The sequence below is a fragment of the Opisthocomus hoazin genome, chromosome 23 (assembly GCF_030867145.1).
Source record: "Opisthocomus hoazin isolate bOpiHoa1 chromosome 23, bOpiHoa1.hap1, whole genome shotgun sequence".
Lineage (NCBI taxonomy): Eukaryota > Metazoa > Chordata > Aves > Opisthocomiformes > Opisthocomidae > Opisthocomus > Opisthocomus hoazin.
Window position 1 is genome coordinate 7786265 of NC_134436.1, and position 22733 is coordinate 7808997.

At 41.2% G+C, this 22733-nt stretch overlaps 1 protein-coding gene across 2 annotated transcripts in view; it reads left to right on the forward strand.

Annotated features, from left to right (window-relative positions):
* Positions 1-22733, forward strand: part of SLIT3 (slit guidance ligand 3) — a 525043-nt gene that overhangs the window by 274836 nt on the left and 227474 nt on the right. The window lies entirely within an intron of this gene.

The following is a 22733-nucleotide window of genomic DNA, read 5'->3' on the forward strand; positions in this document are numbered from 1 at the left end:
ATGAGCGTTCCTCCGGTGAGGCATTGCTGCAGTTTCTGTTGGATTAGCCTGCCCAGCCCGCCTTACTGAGGGCAGCCAGGTTCCCAGAATAGGAATACACAGAAGTTTACTCAAATAAAAATCCTGTGACCAGCAACCGTTCTCTTAGGGCGCTGCTTGAGGTTATTGGCAGTATGGTCCCAGCTCTTCCTCTCGCTGTGCTCACTTCAGGACTGTGGAGCTGAGCATAATCAATTGAGCGGCGTGGGGATCACAAAGCGTTGTAGGAATGTGGTTCTTGGAGGCATGATGGTATTGGGGCTGCCGGTGTTGCAGGGTTCGTTCCCCTGTAAGAAATGTACAGGACAGGTTTCAAAGAGTTACTCTTCCTGGCAAGTTGCTGCCCTGCGTCCTTTTGCCATCTCTTGACAGAAGTTTATTCCTTTGTTTTGCAGCATTGCAGTAAGGAAAATCAATAGCCCGAGACTTGCCAGCAAGCAGAGATCTGTCTGAGACTGAAATGGCAAGACTCTGGTTGTCTGTTTCTCCGAGACTTTGCTCCTTTGTCACCCATTCCTATCTTGCACCTTTCAGACTGAAGGAAAAGCCACTTCTGTAAGCAGTGAGAGTGCAAACGTACATCTCGCATAAATACAGGGTGCACAGACTGGGTGTCATGTCTGGGTCTGTGCAGCCTCCATGACCCACATCAAGGACTGAGTGCTGGTGGCAGAGCTCGGTGGTAGGAAGTGCCCTATGACCGTACTGTCTCTAGGGCTCAAGTTCTGCTGTGCGTGGTCCTGGTCCTCTCTTTCACATCCACATCTCCCAGCCAAGGAAACTAAATGATTCACTGAAAGGAAAACATGAATACATACGCAGTGCAGGTGCGTGGGGAGAATGGCAGAGCGGCAGAGCAGAGGGGAGCCAACCTGACAGTGTGGACACCCTGCAGGAGCACCACACAGAGCTAGAGCCGCATGAAATTGCACAGTTACTGCTTTCTTGGGAGGAGCTGGTGCCATTTCTCCTTCTTCATTCACTGGAACTCCGTTCTGTGCATATTCAGCTCCTGTCCTTTTTGTTTTGTAGGCTTGGACTGTAAGATAAGAGTTTTGTAGCACTGGGATGCAGAAAAACACAAGCTAACAGGTTCATCTGTCATGATAATACAGGCTCATTGCATTTCTGTCTAAGTATTTCTCAGCCGCACATAAGATTATAGCTCATACTACTAAACCCACAAGCTGCTTTCGTTACGTCCTGGGACCGCTTGGGACATTGTGGGTAATATCCTTATTTAAAGCACTAAATGTTGCTCTGGAGGAAGAAATTAAGCATTTAGAAATTTAAAAAATTATTCAGAAATACATCAGCACATGCGTAACATTTACCACTTCTGTAAATCAGTACACATTTATTTTCCTACTGGTTCTATTACCTATGCAACGTAAAAATTCAGAGCTGTGCAAGTACTGTTAAGTATTTTTGTGACGATTAGTTTCAGATTCTTATTTGTTAAATGGCTTTTCCTGGAAGATACTCTTACTTTTTCTGCATACATTTACTATTAGCATCGATCCATGTGACTCTTACAAAAATTAAACATCGAGATTGCACATTCAGGTTTTGGAAAAAGCTGAACTTGCTTTTTATGTTGAGAGGTATTTTGCATTCATCTACACAAAACGCAAAAATGTTCCTATGTCATTTTTTTATCCGTGACAACCAGCACTGCAGAGCATATTTGTAATTTTTGCCATTCAGCCATAGAATAGAAAAAATTAAACATACCTGTCAAATTAAAATAGTGAATAAACCCAAGGAAATAATGATTGATTTGTGTGTAGCCATTCCCCTAGCAGAAAGAAAGCAAGTGATTGTGAATTATTTGCTGTACATAAATACACAATATATCTTCATGAAATGTTACACTAGAAAGCTTAATTCCTTTAGTCTGGGTTCTCAAAGCAAGCTATTATCCATATTCCTCTGAAATTCCTGGTCTTAGTTCCTTGACATTTGTGTACAGTATTCAGTGTTGCTGTTGCAGTTTGCAGTGAAGTAAAACAAAAGGAGGAAGATAAACAGTTGGCCGGGTTTTCCACTCGTTTGGTGTAAAATCTGGAATAAGTCTACTGAAATCAGTGGTTGGCCTCAAATAAAAGCAATGAAATGGCTAGAGGAGAATTGATTGTCACATGGTGGCTTGTGTATTTGCTTATATATCTTTCAATAGACTGAACAATATGTGTCTGTGTTTGATGATGTGCATGAAAGGCACAGTATATTTTAAATATCGATACATGAAAATCTAAAGAAAGGCTAAATTTGTATTATGGAACAGATTTCAGCTTGCTTTGATCTCAGCTGGTATTTCTGAGTGTTTTCAGAGCTGGCTAAACAGGTCAGAGGTATGGAAACAGTCAGCTATTTGAAAATACTCGTTAGAGACAAGCCTTTTGCACTCTTTAGGGGGTGAAAAGATCATATTACTTCAACCTTAAAAATTTGTGTAGAGTTTTTCTCCTTCTGCTTAAATTCACACTGCACTTGATGTATTCCAACAGTGTATTCCCTTCTGTTTCCTGTGATTGGTATTCCTTGTGATAGTGGCCATAATGAATTCAAGAGGGATCTCTGTGGCCATCGCCTTTGCTTTCCTAGAAGTTCTGTTGTAATGCAGCATTTCTAGAACATTAAAATAACACGTTGCCAACTTCCCGCATTCTGTGGAGAAGCATCACCTGCAGCGTAAGTTACTCTCATGAATATATTAGTTTTGCTATCTCTTCTACCCCTTATAATAAATGCAAAAGCATATATTTCACAATTAACTCCTTAAAAAGAGGTGATTGATTGAAATGCATGTTCCCTACCCAATGCAGAATGCATTTAAGGTGAGATATGCAAAACCAACCAAGCAGAGACTCTGGGCCTTAGCAGCGGGCGTTCTGTGACACGGTAATGTTTGTTTCGTTGCATCTCCAGCTGGCCTCGTGCACAGGGCCAGCACGCCAAGGGTGGCAGAAGTCGGTTGCTTTGTTTGCCTCTCGAGAGTTGCGGCCCACCTTTGGAGGGACCGACTGGCTGCAACCTGCAGTTTTGCTCGGGGAGCTGCTGCTGGCTGCACTGCCTGAGGACAGTTTGGCGTGTATCATCCCTTCGCTTTTCTGTCTTCTCGTTTATTCGGTTCTGAATCACTAACCTCTAAGATCTACCTGCCCTGACCTTTCTAAATAACTTCTCTTGTCTATCTTTTAGTAAAAATCAGAGGAAAAATGCAAGAAAACCTTAATGCTGTGCAGCCTGACTCATGGCAGGCAGGAAGGCATAGGGACCTGGGTGTCCTGGTGGACGACAGGTTGACCATGAGCCAGCAGTGTGCCCTGGCTGCCAAGAAGGCCAATGGCATTCTGGGGTGCATTAGGAGGAGCATGGCCAGCAGGTCGAGGGAGGTTCTCCTCCCCCTCTACTCTGCCCTAGTGAGGCCCCATCTGCAGTGCTGTGTCCAGTTCTGTGCTCCCCAGTTCAAGAAAGATGAGGAGCTGCTGGAGAGAGTCCAGCGGAGGGCTACGAGGATGATGAGAGGAATGGAGCATCTCTCCTACGAGGAAAGGCTGAGGGAGCTGGGCTTGTTCAGCCTGGAGAAGAGAAGGCTGAGAGGGGACCTTAGAAATGCCTATAAATATCTGAAGGGTGGGTGTCAGGAGGATGGGGCCAGACTCTTTTCAGTGGTGCCCCACAACAGGACAAGGGGCAACGGGCACAAACTGAAGCAGAGGAAGCTCCAGCTGAACCCGAGGAAGAACTTCTTCCCTCTGAGGGTGACGGAGCCCTGGCCCAGGCTGCCCAGGGAGGCTGTGGAGTCTCCTTCTCTGGAGATATTCAAGACTTGCCTGGACAAGGTCCTGTGCAGCCTGCTGTGAGTGACCCTTCTTCGGCAGGGGGGTTGGACTGGATGACCCACAGAGGTCCCTTCCAACCCCTACCATTCTGTGATTCTGTGAATTGCGTTTTCATTAGCCCCCAGCTGAAGATGCCTTACTGCTCTCCCTGTCCGTTTCCATCAGGGACATCATAGCTGCCGCAGCCGTAGCCAACAGTAAACCTGTTAGCAACGTAGAGATTGAAACTTTAATTCAGAAACTGCATCCTTTCAGTCACAGTTTCTTCTCTGCCGACAGTGAGCAGGCATAACCTGTTGCCTCGTTGTTTGTGCAGCGGTGGGAAGGGTGGGCAAGGTCTGCACCATCTGTACTGCTGGGCGCTCTGTAGAAGCCCAGCACCCTGGGCACCGGAGTGCATGCCCTATCTGCAGAGAAGGATTCCTCTACATCCCCTCCCTCACAGAAGAGCCTTGTGCAGGAAGGCTAAGGGGGAGCAAAGTGTCTAGAGTAAGGAGTTAATTCTGCATTTTTGTAGAATATGGTAGACACAGGCAGTGCGTTCTGCATAGCTGTGCTCTCTGCCAGTTTAATGTGATTGTCAAGAAATATTGTGTTTGTCAAGTGTTCTTACAATCCTGAAACTTTTGCATATATCTCTTTTAACATTGTAAGGAGTAGTCATTATTCAAAATCATCTGTGTAGGAAGAAGGTTCTGTGAGATTTTTGCATCGTTCACTGGTGCTAAGAGCTGCTGGTTCAGCAGTAATCTTGGTAGTTAGTGAGCTAATGTTGGTCTTGATAGCGCATTTTTGCAAATGCTCTGCAGTTGAGTTATGGCAGCTCTTCACATGGTGAACTGCAGGGTTTGGTCCAAATCGGCAGGATATTCCTGTATTTTATGAGAAGAGCTGCTACAAGGGGGTGCTGCTTCCTTGCTTTATTCCTGAACAACTGGAGATGGTCCCAAATGTATCGGTGAGCAATGGCAGAAACATGTGCAGACTAATAACCTGCAAATTCTGCAACACACCTGATAAATACTGGAAAACTCCAGAACCATTTCATGAAGTATTTAAACGTATGTCATATTTGGTAGTGTGATTAGACTATACTTGCATTTTTTAAACACATTTTGGTTTATGTAATCCTCTTTCCCATGTCCCTCGCTAATAAATAAAACACCAGGTGGACTAACCAGCACAGAATGATGTTAAATCTGTCGAATGTGCTAAACTACCACTTGTACTTCACTTGAGATTGATTTCACAGATTGAAAATACACCACTGATTGTTCTGGTTTTTTTTTAAATGAAAACATCTGCATTAAGCAGAGTGGATGTCTGCTCTGTTCTCCTGTCCAGTTGCATTTCAGGAAGTATTTGTTTCAGGGATGCCCGTAGCTGTGGGCTCGACTGGCCACAGGGGATCTGTCACCGACAACTCATTAAAAGCCAAACCATCCCTCCTGAGAAACAGGTTTCCTCACTGTAAAGGTTGCTTTCTCCTGAGTAAAATGTCAGACAAATAAAAGCTGAAATATCTCTTAAGTGTGCTCTATCTATAAAACAGCAGTACATAAGCCAGCAGTATTTAGTGGTGGAGGATCTATGTTTGGTGGCATTTAATATTTTTAAAATTTCCTTTTTTCTGATGCGAATCGAAGCTGACTACCTCCATAATAAGGTTATACATAATTGTGATTCACCGAATTTCTGTATTTAGTATGTCCACTGCAACATATATTGTTTTCAACATCAATTTTTGGGCAAACCATAGATTCTTAAATATTTCTTGAAAGTGTAAGACAAGCATCAGCACCAATTGTTTTTTCCTTTTCTGGAAATGAATTTCAAGCATCATTTAAAGGCTGCACTTCCTTTGTTCATACGGTAAAATCCTAATGCTGATGACAAGAAAGATGAAGTGTACCACATCGGCCTAAGTCATCTTTTCCATCTACTTCAAATTCTTTTGTGATCTTCCCTATGCTTTCTATTTTGCATAATTTATTGCCTTCTCTGGTCTAAGAGGGCTTCTTACACAGCCATTAGTAAAGCAGCTCTGCAAGTTGGTCGTCAGTGGGGGTTTTGAACAGTGACATGGATGCACTGTGTCCTGTCAGGAGAACAGCACATCCAACACGGCGATGGGAACAGTTTGCACAGGAGGCTGAAAAGGTTCAGTATTTGGGTGTGAAAACCCCAGGCTTGTTGGTCACCTTTAAAAGTTGTAGTGAATTTTCTGTTTAATTAAGTGGAAAGTAGTTTAAAAATCAGTTTCAGGAATCTAGATATTTAAGTTGTATATAACGCACTTGCCTACATGTGCCATTGGTGTGTATTTTCAAATGAGGCCACGAGCTCCGTGTCCAGAGCTTGCAGAGGAAATCCTTACTGATAACTTCGAATGAGATCCGTTATCTGGGGTTTGAAATCTGCTAAAAAAACGTCAGGGTGACTATTGGTATTTCCAGAGGTTACTTATCTGCTTGCTTATTTCGCTGAGCTCTGCTCGATGCTTTCTGGGCTCGTTATTCTTTTATTCTAATAAAGCATAGATAAATTTTGATGCAGCGCTCACGCTGCAGCACTGCTTTTGTATGGAGAGTAATGAATAGCAGATTTGGCCCTTTTCTGTTTTAATAGTCTTACAGAAGTCTCTTTGACAGAAACAAACTCCAGAAAATACCATGGTTTTAAAACAGGCTATGTGGTATTCTTACTGTCCTTTTGATATAAAACTTGATTAAAATGGGATGTGACATCAGTTGAAAAAGTATGAAAATCAAATTTTCTTTATTTTGTACTCTTTTAGGGTAACCTATGCCTACAGTTTATCTTTGGATAATTTATGCTGTCTTTGTGCCATACCTTAATTTTGAAGACATTTGTTGAAAATTTCCTGTAGCATTCATCTATGATTGTCAAAAGGAACTTTTATTCTGGAAAAAAAGTAATAGTACTGGTTTTAATTATAATTCTAAATAGCTTCATAACCACTGTGAACTCTGAATTTACATCATTTTTATGATAGCCACACCATTCCAGGTTTATTGATTTTGTCATTTGCTTCATTATGTTTAATGCAAACCTTTTGTATGGAATCATTCCGGTGCTGTGCTGGGCGCAGAGGGGTCAGCGCATGCAGTCTCTAGCCAAAACAGCGTAGCAATATCATTTTAGTGCAGACTCCGTGAATAAGTGGGGGTTATAAATACCGTCCAGCAGCAGAACAAAGTTTGTCTTCTCCTCTTGACCTTTCCAGCTGGACAAAGTTAAAACCATAGCTTGAGTCGTCTTTTTTTTTCTTTTTCCTCTTTTTTTTTCTCCCCACTTGTGTTTCAGCTCAGCTCTTCAGTCAGTACAACCCGTGTCTTTTAGCTAGAGAGAAAAAAGGGTGTTACGGCACGAGAGCAGGCGTTGGGCAGCGCCTGCTCGTCCCGTGGCAGTGCCACGCTTCGCTGTGGGACGTGTCTGGCAGGGCCAGCTCTCTGCAAGGTGGAGGTTGGCCCTGCAGGACGCGCGGGCCTGCTGCCCAGGGTCGGTTCTGCAGTGCCAGTGTGCTGCTCGGCTGGCGAGGCAGGGGTACTGTGGGTCTCTGGAGTCTGAAGTTGTTTCACCCCTTCACTGGGATGAAGTTTTGATATTTGATTTTGTAAATAGGTGATTGTGTTCCTGGATTTGTTGTACCTTTTAAGGTGAATAAAACTTCCTCGGTTCTCAATAAATACTGCACCACTTTTTCTGGATAGCACAATTAATATTTTAAATCTAACTTTGTCAAAAAAAGTGGTGAAAACACTGGTGCAAAACAGGTGAGTAAATGAATCCTTGTTTTCTCCAGAAAGCAACGACTTAGGCTCAAAAATTAATTTCGGTAATTGATTGGGGACTAGATTTCCTGCACCACTCTTCCTTGACCACAAAATAAGATCGATGTCCCCCTTTCCTGACCCCATCTCAGCAAGGCTGCTGCTTGGCTATTGTCAGTCCTCAACTCAGCTGCGGCTTTCAGTGAGAGGGCAGGACCGGGTATTTAAAACGATGACGATGACGACAAAGGCTGTATAGTTTCTTGCCATATTCAGAGCACAGAAAGGAATGAGTGTGTTTCTCATGCAGGGGTGCAGTCTGCTATCTGGCTTCGCTATCTTGCGGTTGGGTCGCTCCATGAGATAAAGTGGCCATAGGAAAACGAAGCCACCTGCAATTCGGTTCAATCCAAAACTGTTGCACCTTGAAAGGAAAATGTTTTTGGAGGAAAAAAGAATTAAACTGAAATGGTGTGATTGTATTGTACAGTCTTTCTATCACAAACCAGGTTTATATGAACATATGTTGACGGTGTTTATGACAGCAGGGGATGTCATACGGTCCTTTTAAACAGCTATCATCTGAAAATTTCCTCCAAAGAAGCTCGGATCATGTAAATCCTAAATGGGCATTAATAAGAATTGTGGAGGGTCCTCATTTTCTTTTATTTTAAAAAACAGTGTTTGTGCTTGCATCTGTGGTGTTTTCTTCCAATATGAAATAAGGGTCTAACTCCAAGTGAAGCACAGAAAGAATCCTCAGGCACTCAAATATCTGTTATGAGATGAATAGAAATAGTGTAAACTTGCTTTTCGAAGTGTAAATCTGAGAATGCCTCTAGTAAAATCGCTTTGAGGTAGGAGAAAATAAAAGCTGTTTTGTTTAAGACCAGATGACACAGGGCGAATGCGAGATGGCAGCATTGGAAAGGGACGTTAGATGATGGTCTCATTTGTACAGCTGATTTCTGCTACCGAATATAATTTTCCTCCACTTTTTTTCCTACCAAAAGCCTGTGGGATCTAATTTTGCTTTTGTTTACCCTTTGGTAGTCCCATAAATGTCAAAGAAACAAATGAGACAATTCTGTCTTCCAGTGGAAGTAACCTCTGCTCCAGTCTTTTGTGGTTTTTTTAGAGCTCTTTTTGGAGTTATTTTTCCAAATCATCGAACAGTAGTACAGTAACGCTGTGATAATATGCATGCACAGCTTGTCTAAGGTGCTATTCTCACACTTCAAATTTTTCTTCCTTTCTCTTGTTTTACTAGGGAAACTGAGGATTTCTTAATTGTTCTTCTGCAAGAAAGTGAGACTTTCATGAATGATCAAGGTTATTTCCTTATATAATTTGCCATCGCATCCTATCAATTAGAAGTTGCTTATAAGCAGTTGCTTATAAGGCAGTCGTGACAGCTAATACTGAAATATAGAATGATGCTTTTCAAAAAAAAAGAAACAATCTCTACCAAAACCCAGAATTTGACTCATTTAAATGGATAAGCTAAAGGGGTATATAAAACTGTGGCATGGGGCACAAGATTTCTTCAGGCAAATGGTTTGCATTAAGATGCCCATAAGTGGTTGTTGCTGCATTTCCTGGTGCACAACATACGAATCGCCGCAGCACATACTTCTCAGTGCAGCAAGATATGATACTTCTTCATACACATTAAAAATTCTTGTCATGGCATGTGGTGGCAAATGGATCTTTCTGGTGTGAAAGTTAGCTTTAGAAATGAGAAATTTTATTTTTTCGTATTTTCCTTCTACTTTTTTTTGTGACCCCTCAGCAGCCCTGTATATGAGTTTCACCCTTGAACCTGCTTTATTTTACATTTAATTTATATGCTTAAGCTCAGGTCATATACACCATCAGCTATTGATTAGGTCCTGCTTTTAAAACTGGTCTTACAAGGAAGATGACTGCTGCGCAGAGGTCAAGTGGTTTGCCTGCAATGATTCACTGAATAAGGGGGCTCGCAGTTATCTGAACTGTTTTGGGTGAGGTTTTGATGTGTGTGGGGGGGTGTGTTGGTTTGGTTTTCAGCTCTCTGCCTTGAGCTCCCATTGTATTTCAAACACGTAGCGCGCTCCCTTCTCATGGAGCAGCGGGGAAGCATGATTAAGGGTTAATGCTGAGGCGGGGGGGGATGAGCAGCAGGCTCTTGGCAATAAGTTGGGCAAGCAGAACTCTCAGGAGAATGACTGAGAAGGATGGAGACATGCACTGTGAAGCAAAGAGTGCAGGTATCCGCTTTACCTACTTACAAAAGATTTGTTGCTTTGCTTGCAAGTAAGAAAACTTTGGGGCAGGGCTTTTCTCTGGCTGTTTTATTTAAGTGCTGTCACGTTTCAATATGAATTAGATGTTTGAAATTTTGTTTAAAGGGTCAGGTGAGGTAACTGGTAAGCTCTTTTGATCCAAACTTGCTGGCTAATCCTACTAGGGAGTAGAAGTTTTCTTGCACAAGACTGCCTTTTTGTTATGACAATCCTGGCAGAGGAAGCAGCTGTCTCTGCTGTGAATATATTTATGGACTAATGTCAGGCAAAAATACTAATTAAAAATACCACCTAGCAAGAAAATTTCAAAGTCATATGGGCTAAGTGAACTTTTAAGATGCTTTGTTAATGGCTTCAGTTTTGTAAGGCTTGTAGAATCATTATTCAGTGGCTAATAAATAGACATGAACGAACAGTTTAGGCATGTAACAGTTTACATTTAAGAAATCACAATGTCTAAGGTGACCTGAAGGTTGACGTTACTAATTTCAAAATGAAATATTTTTCTTAAAAAAAAAAAAACAACCCTCAGAAATTTGCAGAGAAAAATCTGCATCTGCAATATTTCCTGCTGATGTTAGATGTAAGGTATAGAAATTAGTTAATGATCCTAACCATATTTCTAATAATAAGCCATCTTCTATCTACATCTATTTTTTTCTTTTTTAATTAGGGGTGCAGTTATTTCATGATGCTGGTTTTACCGGTTTGAAGTGGAACAATTCTTTCACATTTGTGTGCGTTAGAAGTCCTGCGTTGATAGAGAAGTACAGACTTTCAAGTTATCTGACTTGAGTGTCCTGCAAGATGGATTAAAGCGCTTTGGAGGTGACCAGTCATCCTCGTTTTGCAGTGTATGTTGTTTTGGAGATTACGGTTGTCCCTTGGTACTGGGATTTCTAAACTGTGAAGCTTCAGATCCAGGGTCAAGCTGTTCCATGTCCAGCAGTTAATCTCTCCAAGTGAACAGTGGTCCAGAGGGAAGGCTGAAAGACAGACTTCAGCACCTGTTAGGCTGGCTTGAAATTCTACCCAAGAATTAAGCTTACGTGATGATATGGCTACCAATAGGGCTTCTGATGATACTTTTATTTTCAAGTACTGCGATTAGGTAAAACATTAGTGCTGTTATACATGTTTTACCTATATCTGTATAAATGTACTTGATGACAATAGTAACTTTTTCAATAACTATTCATTGCAGTGAGTGGTGTTCAACAATGAGAATTTATATCAACTTTTGGTATAAACACTTCCTATTCTATGTTTTAGATTGGTACTTTACGTGTCCTGAGGCCAAGGAAGGAGATTTTAATTTAGAAGTGATGTGGGTTAGTGGAACTGGAAGTGTTGTGTTCAGTTCCTGGAATTTTGTAAAACCTCGTTATGCTGCTGACAGCTGTGTGTCTGCGGGGAGGATGAATAAATATATTAAAGTGTAAGGGACTCAGATAGTACAGCAGTCACGTAAATGCCAAAGGTAGATGGATGCCTTTTGCTTTTATGAATTAAAAGAAATAGATCTATGATTTCATGTGGGTGGAAAGAAACACTCCCTAGTGAATATGTGGAAGAGCTGTCACATATGCTGTGTGCCATGTTGCTGCAGGATATATAGTAGTGCCACGTTGATTTGGTAAAACATTGTTCAGAAAGTTAAAGATATGCTAACAAAAACTGAATGTAGTGATCCAAACATATTGGATGCTTATGGTTCATATGGGTGTTCAAATAGGAACATTTGTTCCAAAATGCTTGTAAACATAAATCTGCAGGATGGATTTCTGTCCTTACCCTGGGTGATAAATACTTCATAGATGACATGAATTTGGCTGGCTTGAAAACAATAAAACAAAATGGGGTTTTCGTCAACTGTGATCCAGTTTGCTGTGTATTTCCATAGCACTTTTCAAAGTATTTAAAAATTCACATAATTACTGGGTCCCAGGATAATCAAGAGTAACAATGTTTAATGTATCAGGTCATTTATTTGCTTTCCGTTCCTACAATCTTTTCTGGGTTTTCTTTTTATTTAAAGAAGTTCTTTTTTGCTGTCTAGAAACTAGTTATTCTTTCCTGACCCATCTTATTCTGTAGACAGCCTGTTAAGCGTTTTGGGCTTTCATTTGTTATGTGCAGGTGCAGGTGTTTCATTGACAGCATGGCTGAGTTTTGCAGGTGTTCCAGAAATGGTGTAGATTTGGGGAAAAGAGTGAGTGTCAGAGGAGAACACAAGTCACAGAGGCATCCTTTGTGTGACATCTTCTTTATGAAATATGTCATGAGATGATTAACTTGACTATGAGCAACTACTGGAGGAAGATGAATGGGCCTTCAAATCCATATATAACTGCCCAACAGAAATTTCATGTCTATGAGTGGACTTTGGCAATGCCAATAAAGAGGAGTCACTTTGAGACTGGCCTGCTCAGGACTTTTGCATGAGGCTCTGAATGCATGCAGAAATGAGGTTTCGTCCCCCATGGATCTCACCATATAGCAGACAGGACAAGACAACACTCACATCTGTGAAACGAAAGGTCGTAAGTTTGGAGAAGGCGGTTTGGTGAAAGTTCAGTAGTTAAAGCTGAGTGCGTGCAAGTGTATGGCCCAGAGCAGGCTCCAGTCAAAGGTCTTCCATTCTGCGACTGCTCACAGCTTACCCCCTTCCCTCCAGAAAGGATTTCCTAATGGTTTGGGGTCTCTGTGCCAAAGGTGCGTTCCCATCACTAGTCTCCGAACTCCCAGGGAAGGCAGAGACCCGCACCCTCCCAGTCCCGAAGCCACTCTCAGATAGTCGCTGCTTTTTCACTGAAGGTTCTCCCTGATTTGGAAATGCTGGATTCTTTTTTACACTCTGAGTGTTTACCGAGGGTACCCCACTTTGTAACAGTAACAAAATAGCAGATTTTAGTGTTTATTTGAACCCTTTACCAGTCTTCTCAGACTAACGGGAGTGTTATCTGCTTACTCGTATATCAGTACAAATGTAAGTATGGAGATATGAGTAAGCAAATCTACTGATGTAACTACGTAAGTTACATATGTAAGCACACAGAGTGCCCAGAGAAGTGCAGAATACGATTTTTATGAACATTGTACAAATATAAATAAATATAAAAAAGCGCACAGCAAGAAACCACCCTTTCATCAGAGTTTTTGTAGCGTAACTGGGTAATGCAGAATTCCAAAGCACATATTGTGTTAACTTATTTGTTTGAAATCACATGGGAGAACAAGCAAATTTGGGGCAATGAAGTATAAAGTCAGAGCTCTAACCGTAAGAAGTATTTCCAATGGGAATTTGGATGTGGAACTTGAATTCATTGCCTTGAGTAGTGATAATGAAGTTTGATGTAAATGCCTTAAAAGCTCAGAAGCTTGACAATGAATTCTAATTTCCCTCTCCCACCCTTAGCACTGATTCATCTAAACTTGCCCATACGCTGATCTGGTATTGATTACAAGTCAACCACAGATCTGACTTGCAAAATGAGACGTGATGCTAAGAAATGACAAATATAAAGACTCTTAACAACAGAGGATCGGGATGTTGCATGTGCGTTGAAGCAACCACTGGAGAGCAAATCTCAAATGTTTTTTTAGTGTCCATTGCTGGCATTGCTTTCGATCAGTAACAGGACAGCAGCCTGAGGAGCATAGTTATATGATGTGCTTGGGTCTGCTGCTCTGTTTTGGTAGGCCTGAGAAGTCACGTGCCTGGGAAGCAGAGAAATGTAGTCTGAGTGAGGAGTCAGAATTTGGAGCTCCATGTAGACCTCAGCCATTTGGGAGCATTTGCATGTAAAAACCAAAATTTCTGACTTTGATAATGCCCAGAAAGGTAGGCAGTGAACAAGACAAAGCTGTAGCTAAGCTAAGTGGCTCCTTGTCTTAAAGTAATTGGAAACAATTATTTTTCAATGGCCAATTTTACAGCGGAAATTACTAGAATAATGTAAACTTCGTGTCTCAAAGGTGAGTCGCTGTTGCCCGATGAGTGTAAGAGGAGGGGAGTAAAACCAAACAAAAATCCTGGAAGTAGTCCCCCCCCACACCTTTCATCATCTAGAGTGCCACTTACCCTGAAACCAGAGCCCACAGCTGTATCAAAGATGAGATGGCCTGCTCTTTGGAGCCCTGTAGAAAAGCTTGTGAGCCTGGGCTAAGCAGGATCGGTACTGCAAACCCATGTCAGAGTGATTTAAAACTACTGCAGCATCTTGAAATATGGAGCTTTCATTAACTATGTTCCAGTGACTGTGGGTTTGAGTTATTGTAGCACTGCTTGGATGCTGAGGATCTGAATACAGCCATGCTAAAAAAATAAATAATTCCCCAAACCAAATGGGGCACTGAGGTATTCAAAACTGTTCTTCTCTCTCCAGCTTTAACTCGCCATTTTAGTTTTTTTGAACAGTGTGTTGAAGCAGGATCTCATTGAAAAATGTGTTGGTATGTCACAGTCTGCAAGTGTAAAATGTGAATTGTTTGGATATGCACCCACTAGACATTAATATTGATTTTCTAATTAAAAAAAAAAATGTCACCAGAGCACAAGAATCTTTCTGGTTTGCCCAAATTTACCAGCCATGTAACGAGCTTGACACGCTGCTGTGACTTTACTCACAACGTTCACTGTTTTGGTATCATTTCCTCCTAATTTTTGTCTTAAGAGCCAGAAAACATATCTCAAGTCATTATATGACTGCGGGTGATAGAACTAATCTAATGTAATATGTGATTTCAAAGGGGACAGATGTCTGGAGATCGAATGTCCAGATTCCTTTTTGCCCTGTCATCTCCCTAACCGTGTAAAAGCGGTGCTGCTGGGGCCTGGCCCTCGGGCGCGTTTGCCTCCGCCTAATTGCCGAGGTCTGTTGCATTTGCTCTCTGCCTCGTCATGTCATTGTCATGTTTGCTGAAAAACTCTAAGCCTCTTCAAGGCACGAGAGCCCTAGTTTTCCTCTCAAAGCTGCATTTAGTAGTTATTAATAATAAAAATGTGTCAACAATGAAGCAGCAGAATTAATACCGTTTTCGCGAAGCAGCCCTGAGAAGTAACCACCTCGCGTTGCTGCGTCGGGGCCGTGTGCTGGGCACTCTCTAGCCCCTTGTCCCTGCGCCCCCGGGGAAGCCCTCGGCTCCTGTCCTCGGGCAGCACTGACATCACCCGTGTCCCGAACGGCTCCTGCCCTGCGCTGCGGAGAGCGACGGGCAGAGCAACATCCCGGCCTCCTTGCGTCACTCTACAGAGCATCTTGAGGTCCTCTGGCCTGCTGAAGCCAGGTTTTAGGAGTGCTGGTAGCTCCAAACAAATGTTGTCTTTCTGTGACGACTCTACAGAGCGTCTTGAGGTCCTCTGGCCTGCTGAAGTCAGGTTTTAGGAATGCTGGTAGCTCCAAACAAATGTTGTCTTTCTGTGACGACTGGCAGCCGATACAAATTTGAATATGAAGGGACAAAGCAGTCCGTGTCTGTCTTTAAGTTTTGGTTCTGTAATGAATTAGTTACTACACGGAACGTGTGCACAGAATCATTTTCAAGGAAAAACCCAAACCCCAGTTGCATGCTGTCATATTGATCTGCCGTAACAGCTCGCCTGTGGAGGCTGGTTGATTTTTCTTTCACAAGGCGTATGACTTAGGTGCTGTTAGTTCCGTGTAGGTAAAACCTGATGGTACATGAGCCCAGGTTAACATTGACCTTGCCTATAGTACGCATCGTGACGCATGGCTCGGGCAGGAGGGCCATCGGGGACTGCCCGCCGTGCCAGTTCGGGGGTGCTGCTGTCCTCGAGGAAGGGCGCGGGGACAGGGAGCCTGGGCCCTGTGGGCTCGCTGTACCCGCGTCTCCCCGAGAGCCCCGCACCAGCACGCTGGAGGGGAGGCAGGGGCTCGGGCTTTGATGGCGGCGATGGCCACAAACGCGTAAACAGAGGTGACTGCCAGCCATTTCTGCAGGTCGGGGCTGGAAAGTAGCAGTTGCGTAGTGATCCTGTTGCACCTGCTGCAACCAGGAGGTGCCAACCTGCCGACCCTCCTCTACCCCCTGCTCTTTGCACATTGCAAATTTCTACTAGTTAGTTAGGTGAAATATCAGAGAATTTTTTTCTTTGTAAGTGCCTTAGAATTAGGTTTTCCTGTTTCATAGTAACATCTCTAATGGTAGAATTTCCTATGAATATCCCTAATATGATTCCCTGGTACGATCTCCTGTTAATAAGGTGACTGATTTCTAACATTTTGGAATCAGAACTTTACTTTACATGGGTTTTTTGATACTTGTGAACTGAAAATAACAATAGCTAAACCAAAGATTTAGGTAAGTGCAAGCCTTCTGAAAACGTTAAAAACGCTATAGTAAATAACTTTCATATTCTCTAACACCCATTTTGTCTTTCTGCTTTCTTCCCCTTTTCCCCTTTGGGGCTATGGCAGAGGAGAACAACAGATGGTTATCAGTCAAGAGTAACTAGGGAAACCGCAAAACCTGCCCCAATTGCTATGGAGACAGCCATTTCTGTGCTCGGTATGCACTATTTGTTACATCAGCAACCAGAGAGAGTTAAAAAAAGAAAAAATAAATTGTTCTAAGCCCTCTGATATTGAAAGGAAATCCTGAGTTTGTGCGTATTTATCCTTGAGGGAAGAGACAGGAGTAGTCTACATGTTCATTTGCCATCTACGTTTTGCGTTAAGCTAATATGATGTCTCTTTTTTGACAGAAACATTTTGAATGGTGAGTTAATGTAATGAAAAAGCTTAGAGTAAATACTTAATACTTTGAATAGTCTGTAGAGTACTTATTTCTAAGCAACTCTTCCCCTCCAAATTAGATATCCCTCTCTCCTTATTTAACAACCTGGCAACATAGGTCGGGTATTAGAACTGAAGACAGGGTATGACTCTGCCCAATTACTCTGTGCAGATGAGCTGTTTCTGTGCAATGCTTCAACCGTAGCTTTTGGCAAAACCACATTTTTGGGAAACAAACAAAAAAAGCATTTTGGAACACTTGTGAAAATCCCGGCGGGAGATCTCAGCTTGATCACAGCAGCTCTGTCGTTTGTGTTGTGCACCACTGATTTGCTGTGCTTCAGAACTATTTAATGCTGAATTTAATGTATCAATTCTTTAAATTTTCTAATGCGAGCAAGCTCTTATAGGATGAAGTTAGTAAAGTGTCAATAAAGAGTAAAAATTAAACATGAAAAATGCATTAAAAGCGACTTCGAAAAAACTTTACATTATTTCAATTTAATTGAATTTAGTATGACTTCGGAGAGCCATCTATTACCATTTATGGTGCTTCCTTATCAATTTATTAGAAGGATAAGGACTTTAGTTTGGTATGTGATAAATTTTACTTAGGTGTGTTGGTGTCCCTTTCCTCTGAAATTGTAAGATTCTGATAGTTATAGGAGGACTGGTTTGGAAGCTGGACAATAAATGCTATAGAGTGTCTCTCTGATTCTTACAGGTTACTGAAGAGCTTCAGTCCTAGGATGTAGACTGTACAAGAAAGCGATGGCATAGACCCAGCAGTTCGTATTAGAAAAAAGATGGGAAACGTTTGGGAAAAATGTTGTCCAAATGGAGGTTCTTTTGGAGATGTAATTAACAAAATTAATTTTTTTCCAACAACCATTCTACAAAAGGTTATCGTGAATTTACCTTCCTGTGAAATGGCTATTGAAAATTCCTTTAAATACTTTAGTAATATAAGACCTTTAATGTGGATACTTCTGGTTAAATATGGAAGTCTTTTATTAACAAGGAAATGGCTCTTGCTTACTCTTGGATCTATAACGTCTGCAAGAGTAGTAGAGTAATTTTGTGTCTGTAATGGTAGAACTTTTTCAAATATGTCTCTATTCTGACATTGCTTTTTATGCTAAACATAAAATATGAGAAATAAATAATCTAAAAAGTGTTTATTACAGTACTTGTTAATACAGGCTTTTATTTAAATAGTTAACTAGATTCTGGACAAAATATAGAAACAGGTTATAATAATTAAACTACTGCCATAGTATAATTAAAAATCAAATTAACACTTGAGCTCTGCAGTGGCCTCGGTAGTGTTTGTAAATGGCAAAAAAAAAAATCCCTCACTGAAACAAAGTACAAACCACTGGTTATATAGCTTGTTCCTGTGAAATGTGGATGCTTGAAGGATCTCTACTTCATGAACGTGAGTATCGCTAATTGTAGAAAAAATACTGAAAGCTCTTATATATGGCATCAGGTTACTTGGTGTACTATGACCAAACATTGCTAGTGATACAAATGTAGGGTGTTAAACATTGACTTTTACTGTTAGTAAAAGATTAGATTATTTCAGTTTTGGAAAATTTTGCCCTGGATTAATTCAATTCTTTAATATTTTATAACAGGTTTGGATTTTGTTTTTTCAAATCTTAAATCTAGTAGCATGATAAAAACTGTATTGGCTTTGTTGCTGGGGATTTTTATATGCATTTAGACACTAAATATTCCTTGTTGTGAGCAAAACCTCCAAGCCTCAGTATTTAGAGGATTATTTCAAATGGCAAAAGAGTATCAACACTGTAAAATCCTATTCCTTCCAAATATTATTTGAAATTTAACTCTCAAGCATGATAGATAATGTAGAAATATAAATGGATAAACGGGAGCTAGACTCTGTCAGGGGAATGGTGTTTTAAACAGTTGAAGTGGTGTCTTGGTCAAACCTTAGACTCTTCAGTGATATAAATGTATTAGGATTCAGTATTATTCCTTGTTTCATAGGAAGGTGATCGGTGTCTAAGCTTGTTTCTTTAAAACATCATTTTTAAAGACAGACAGTTAGCAATCAGTTGCATATAATCTAGTCACATAATTTTCCTGCTTTTTAATAAAAACTGAGACTAGCTATGGAGTCATGGTTAGTTGAATTGTAATAATACATATGGTATTCTGTATTACAGCTCTACCATATGAAAGATGCCTTGTTCTCCAAATAGTTTTATAAATTCTCGCATTGTTTGTAAGGATTATTCTGTGTCACACTTCACCTAAATCCCATCTACTTCATCCATATTTTTCTCGCTTGAGTGTGTCGCTTCGTTCTCCGAGATCTTCTGGCACTGCTGTTTGTACCTGTTAGCATTTTCTGGTTGCTAATTGCCTGTCACGGAGATCTCGGATCCCTGGAGCCGCTTAGGTGAGGTCAGAGGAGGTAATTCCATCACATGCGAGCTGCTGGGTTTCCCAGGCTGGAATCTCAGCTCGCTGGCGTTGGAGCAACAACCCTTCTGACACTGTCACTGAGCCTGAGTCCAGTGCGTTGTGTCTGATGCATGAGAGATTTGGCGTTTAACCAAATCATTTTCAGCCAAATCAAAGTTACATACCTATCTAACTTAGCGAAAACTTGGAAGTTCAAAGTTTGGCGGTGTTTATTTGTTCTTGCCTTGGCTTGTAGCTCTTATAATGTGCCACACGTATTGTATGGACATTTCACACAGCTCAGTTATTGTGGTTTCGTTCATCTTTCAGCCTCTTTTAAATATAGAGGCTCACTTCTGTGTGAGAACGCTCATTTTCTTCAGAGGCAGTTGAATCATGATAGTTTTAGGTAAAGTCTGAGCTTAGTGTTGTATTCCTTCAAAAGGCAGGAGTAAATGGAGGTGTAGAAAGTGACTTTGTCCGTTTTGAAATTGTTTCTTAAATCTGAGTGTGTGTTGTCTGACCTTTTTTCACTGCTACGTTATACCCCTACATGCATAACATTCTGTTTGTAATGTTGAGGAGAAAAAGATCTTCTGGAAAGGGTATGAACATTGACAAATGGACATGGCATTTAAATCTGAATAAATGCTTCTGCTGGCTGAGTCTGTTTTTTAAATTTACCTGTAAGCCTGGAGCAGCTGATGTGTGTCTCAGCTAGGAGTGCTCCATTCAGAAGGCAGCGGGGAAGGAAGGAGAGCAGTGCCATGTCTTCTTCAAGAAAATGCATGTGTCACCTGCTCTGAAGTACTATTTTTTTCCTTTTTTTTTTAAAGTTGAATTTTTACTTTCTCTGCATATGATTAGTTTTCTTCAGGTAAGACGTTCTTCTCAACACATGTTAAGCATGTCTGTTCTGCGCTTTGAAGAGCGACGTGTACAGCTTACCCGCTTTGAGTATGTGATCTGGCTGCTAGCCCACATTGCAGGATTTTTATTTTGTCTTCACGGCTATAAAAATATGTGTTGAACACCTGTCCTTGCATTTCTGTAAGGCTTTACCTGAAGTTTTCTCAAAATTTAAACTCACACTTGGAAGGAAGATGTTGTTCAGACTTTAAACTCTCAAATCTCTGGTTTCTGCTTAACCACTCACCGGGGTGCTGTACAGATGCGGAGAAGTAGAATTTCCATCTTGACACACAGAGAAATAAATGGAGAGGTGAAGGGTCTTAAAAACAGTTGTGCTTAATTTTAAGACAACTAATAGTTCTGTTCCTTTTGAGAAGAAATCATCATGCTTAGAGTTAAACACAGATGTGAACGTTTTGGCGTGATAGATAACAGGAGACATGAGCTCTCTGACAAAGAAGCAGTAAAGGCGTGGATGTCTTCCAGAGACTGTGCAGATTTAGTCTGTGGGGCACACAGAGTCGGGGTGTATCTCGAATGAGTGTTTTCCATATTTACTGACCATCCTGCTGAGTGCATGTCTTGGGGGCAGCTAGAGGTTTCCCTTGCTGTGGTCCTGTGGGTTAAACCCATGGACTCAACGTGGTTGTTCGCGCTAGCATGGCTGGACCTGTAGAAATATGATGAAGATTGTCATTATGCTTTTTCAACAAAAATCAATCTGAGAGTAGCTTTTAAAAAAAAAAATGCGTTGCGTATGAAGCCCTTTAATCACAAGGCATTGTGACTAGCACACTGGGTCTATTTGCTTATTTTAGTGTATTTGGCAGAAAAATCAATATTGTAGTATAACTCAAATAACGATAGGCAATATATCGTACTTCCTGTAGAAGAAAAGGGAGAGGGAATTCTCAAGTTGCGCCTACTTTGCTTTCCCTTCGTCAAGCCAGCATGTGCCAACTTTACGCTTAATAAAGCCAGCTGAAGTGTGAAGTACTTAGTCATGCAGCAGCGTTATATTTAACTCATTTGAAGTTTCTTCCTCCTGAAATGCACCATCCTTTCTGTTTGAGCAACAAATCTTCAACAACCCACACAATTAAACAGGGATCTCGGGAAAAGTCACTCAGCAGCCATGGGTTCTCCCAGCAGTCAGAAATACGTAGTTTTTAACATCTTTGCTAGGTGGTGGGAGAAACAGAGCGAGCATAAATAAATATGTATATACTTATAGGCATATGTGTATATACTATGCATGATCTCTTATGCTACAGAGAAATCCATTTTGGATGATTGTACATCCCGGTATCTGTCGGTATAGGAGATATCGCTGGAGCTTTGCCAAATTCAGCATGTTCTCCAAAGTTACGAGAGCTGTGAGAAACTGTGGCTGGGCTTTATGCTTGCTAAGCTTTTTGGTAGACCTTACAGTGTGTATGGCTTCTCATGCACTTTAATTCATAAAAGACATGGTGTTCATTGAGACCAGACTACATTACGAAGGAGACGTTTCCCATGGTCTTCAAACACATGCGTACTCAACATGCTTAATGTTAGTAGATCAAACTCCATCTTTAAAGGGCTGCATAAAGATTTTATTTGCCGTTGCTTCATTTAAACCTTTGTAATGCCCTCTGCTCTTTACCCCAAAGAGACTTTGGTTCAATTTTTTTTGTGTAATTATACTGTAGTGTTCTGTCTGTGCTTTATTGCTGTATAATAAGCAAGATGTGACAAATGTCTGTTTCGACCAAAAACTAGGTATAGCAAATAATTGGAAACAAGTTGGTAGAACCATACAAATATATTATATGCAGGTGTAATATATTTGCTATCTCTGCATATATATGTCTAATTTTGTAATAGCGACCAGAAACTGCAATGCAGCCTTGGCATCTTTGCTCGTAGTACTTTACACACACACAGGGCAAACGGTCCCCGCCTCACCACATCTGAAGTGTCTGCTGTGCAAAGGGCAGTATCGTAGAGTCGGGAGCCTGCATCTGTATTTGTATGAAATGCAGATATTGTGCTTGCACATGGGTAACTACATAATTTTATTTCTCCGAGTGTAAAATTTAAAGGATCAGATGTCAGAAAATGTAATCACTGAATTTTAAATTGCAACTTACAACTTTCATTTTCTGAGCAAAAGAGACAGATGTAGCTGTACTGCTGGATGCGCGTGCATTGTAAAATATCTTTAAATCATGTGTATGCAGGGAGACAAATGAGAGGGCTCCACCATCCAGATATTAAATTACACATTTTGAAGCAAAATAGTGTTTTAAGTGTACGTGTGTATAATGCTTTCTGTCACTGGATTGCTCTCCCTGATGCAGTTAGACAGAGTCTGTATTTAGTCAGAAATCTTTCAATAGAACGGGCTACCAGATGGGACCAGTAACAATGCAGAGAGGCATCGAACCACCACAGACATTTGGTGCTTAGAATAATAAAAAGACTATAAAATTAGATTAGTTGAGTCTAATTTGGAATTGGTGTATTCCCTGTGCACTCTCACAGCTCTCGGGCAGATAAAGCCTGGAGATTTAGTACTGTCAGGACAGAGGACTCCAACTTCCAGTAAAAGAAAAAAAGGCATTCTGGGAGGTCACGGAGGGCAGCACAGTGACCTCCAATGATTTACAGGCCTTTAGC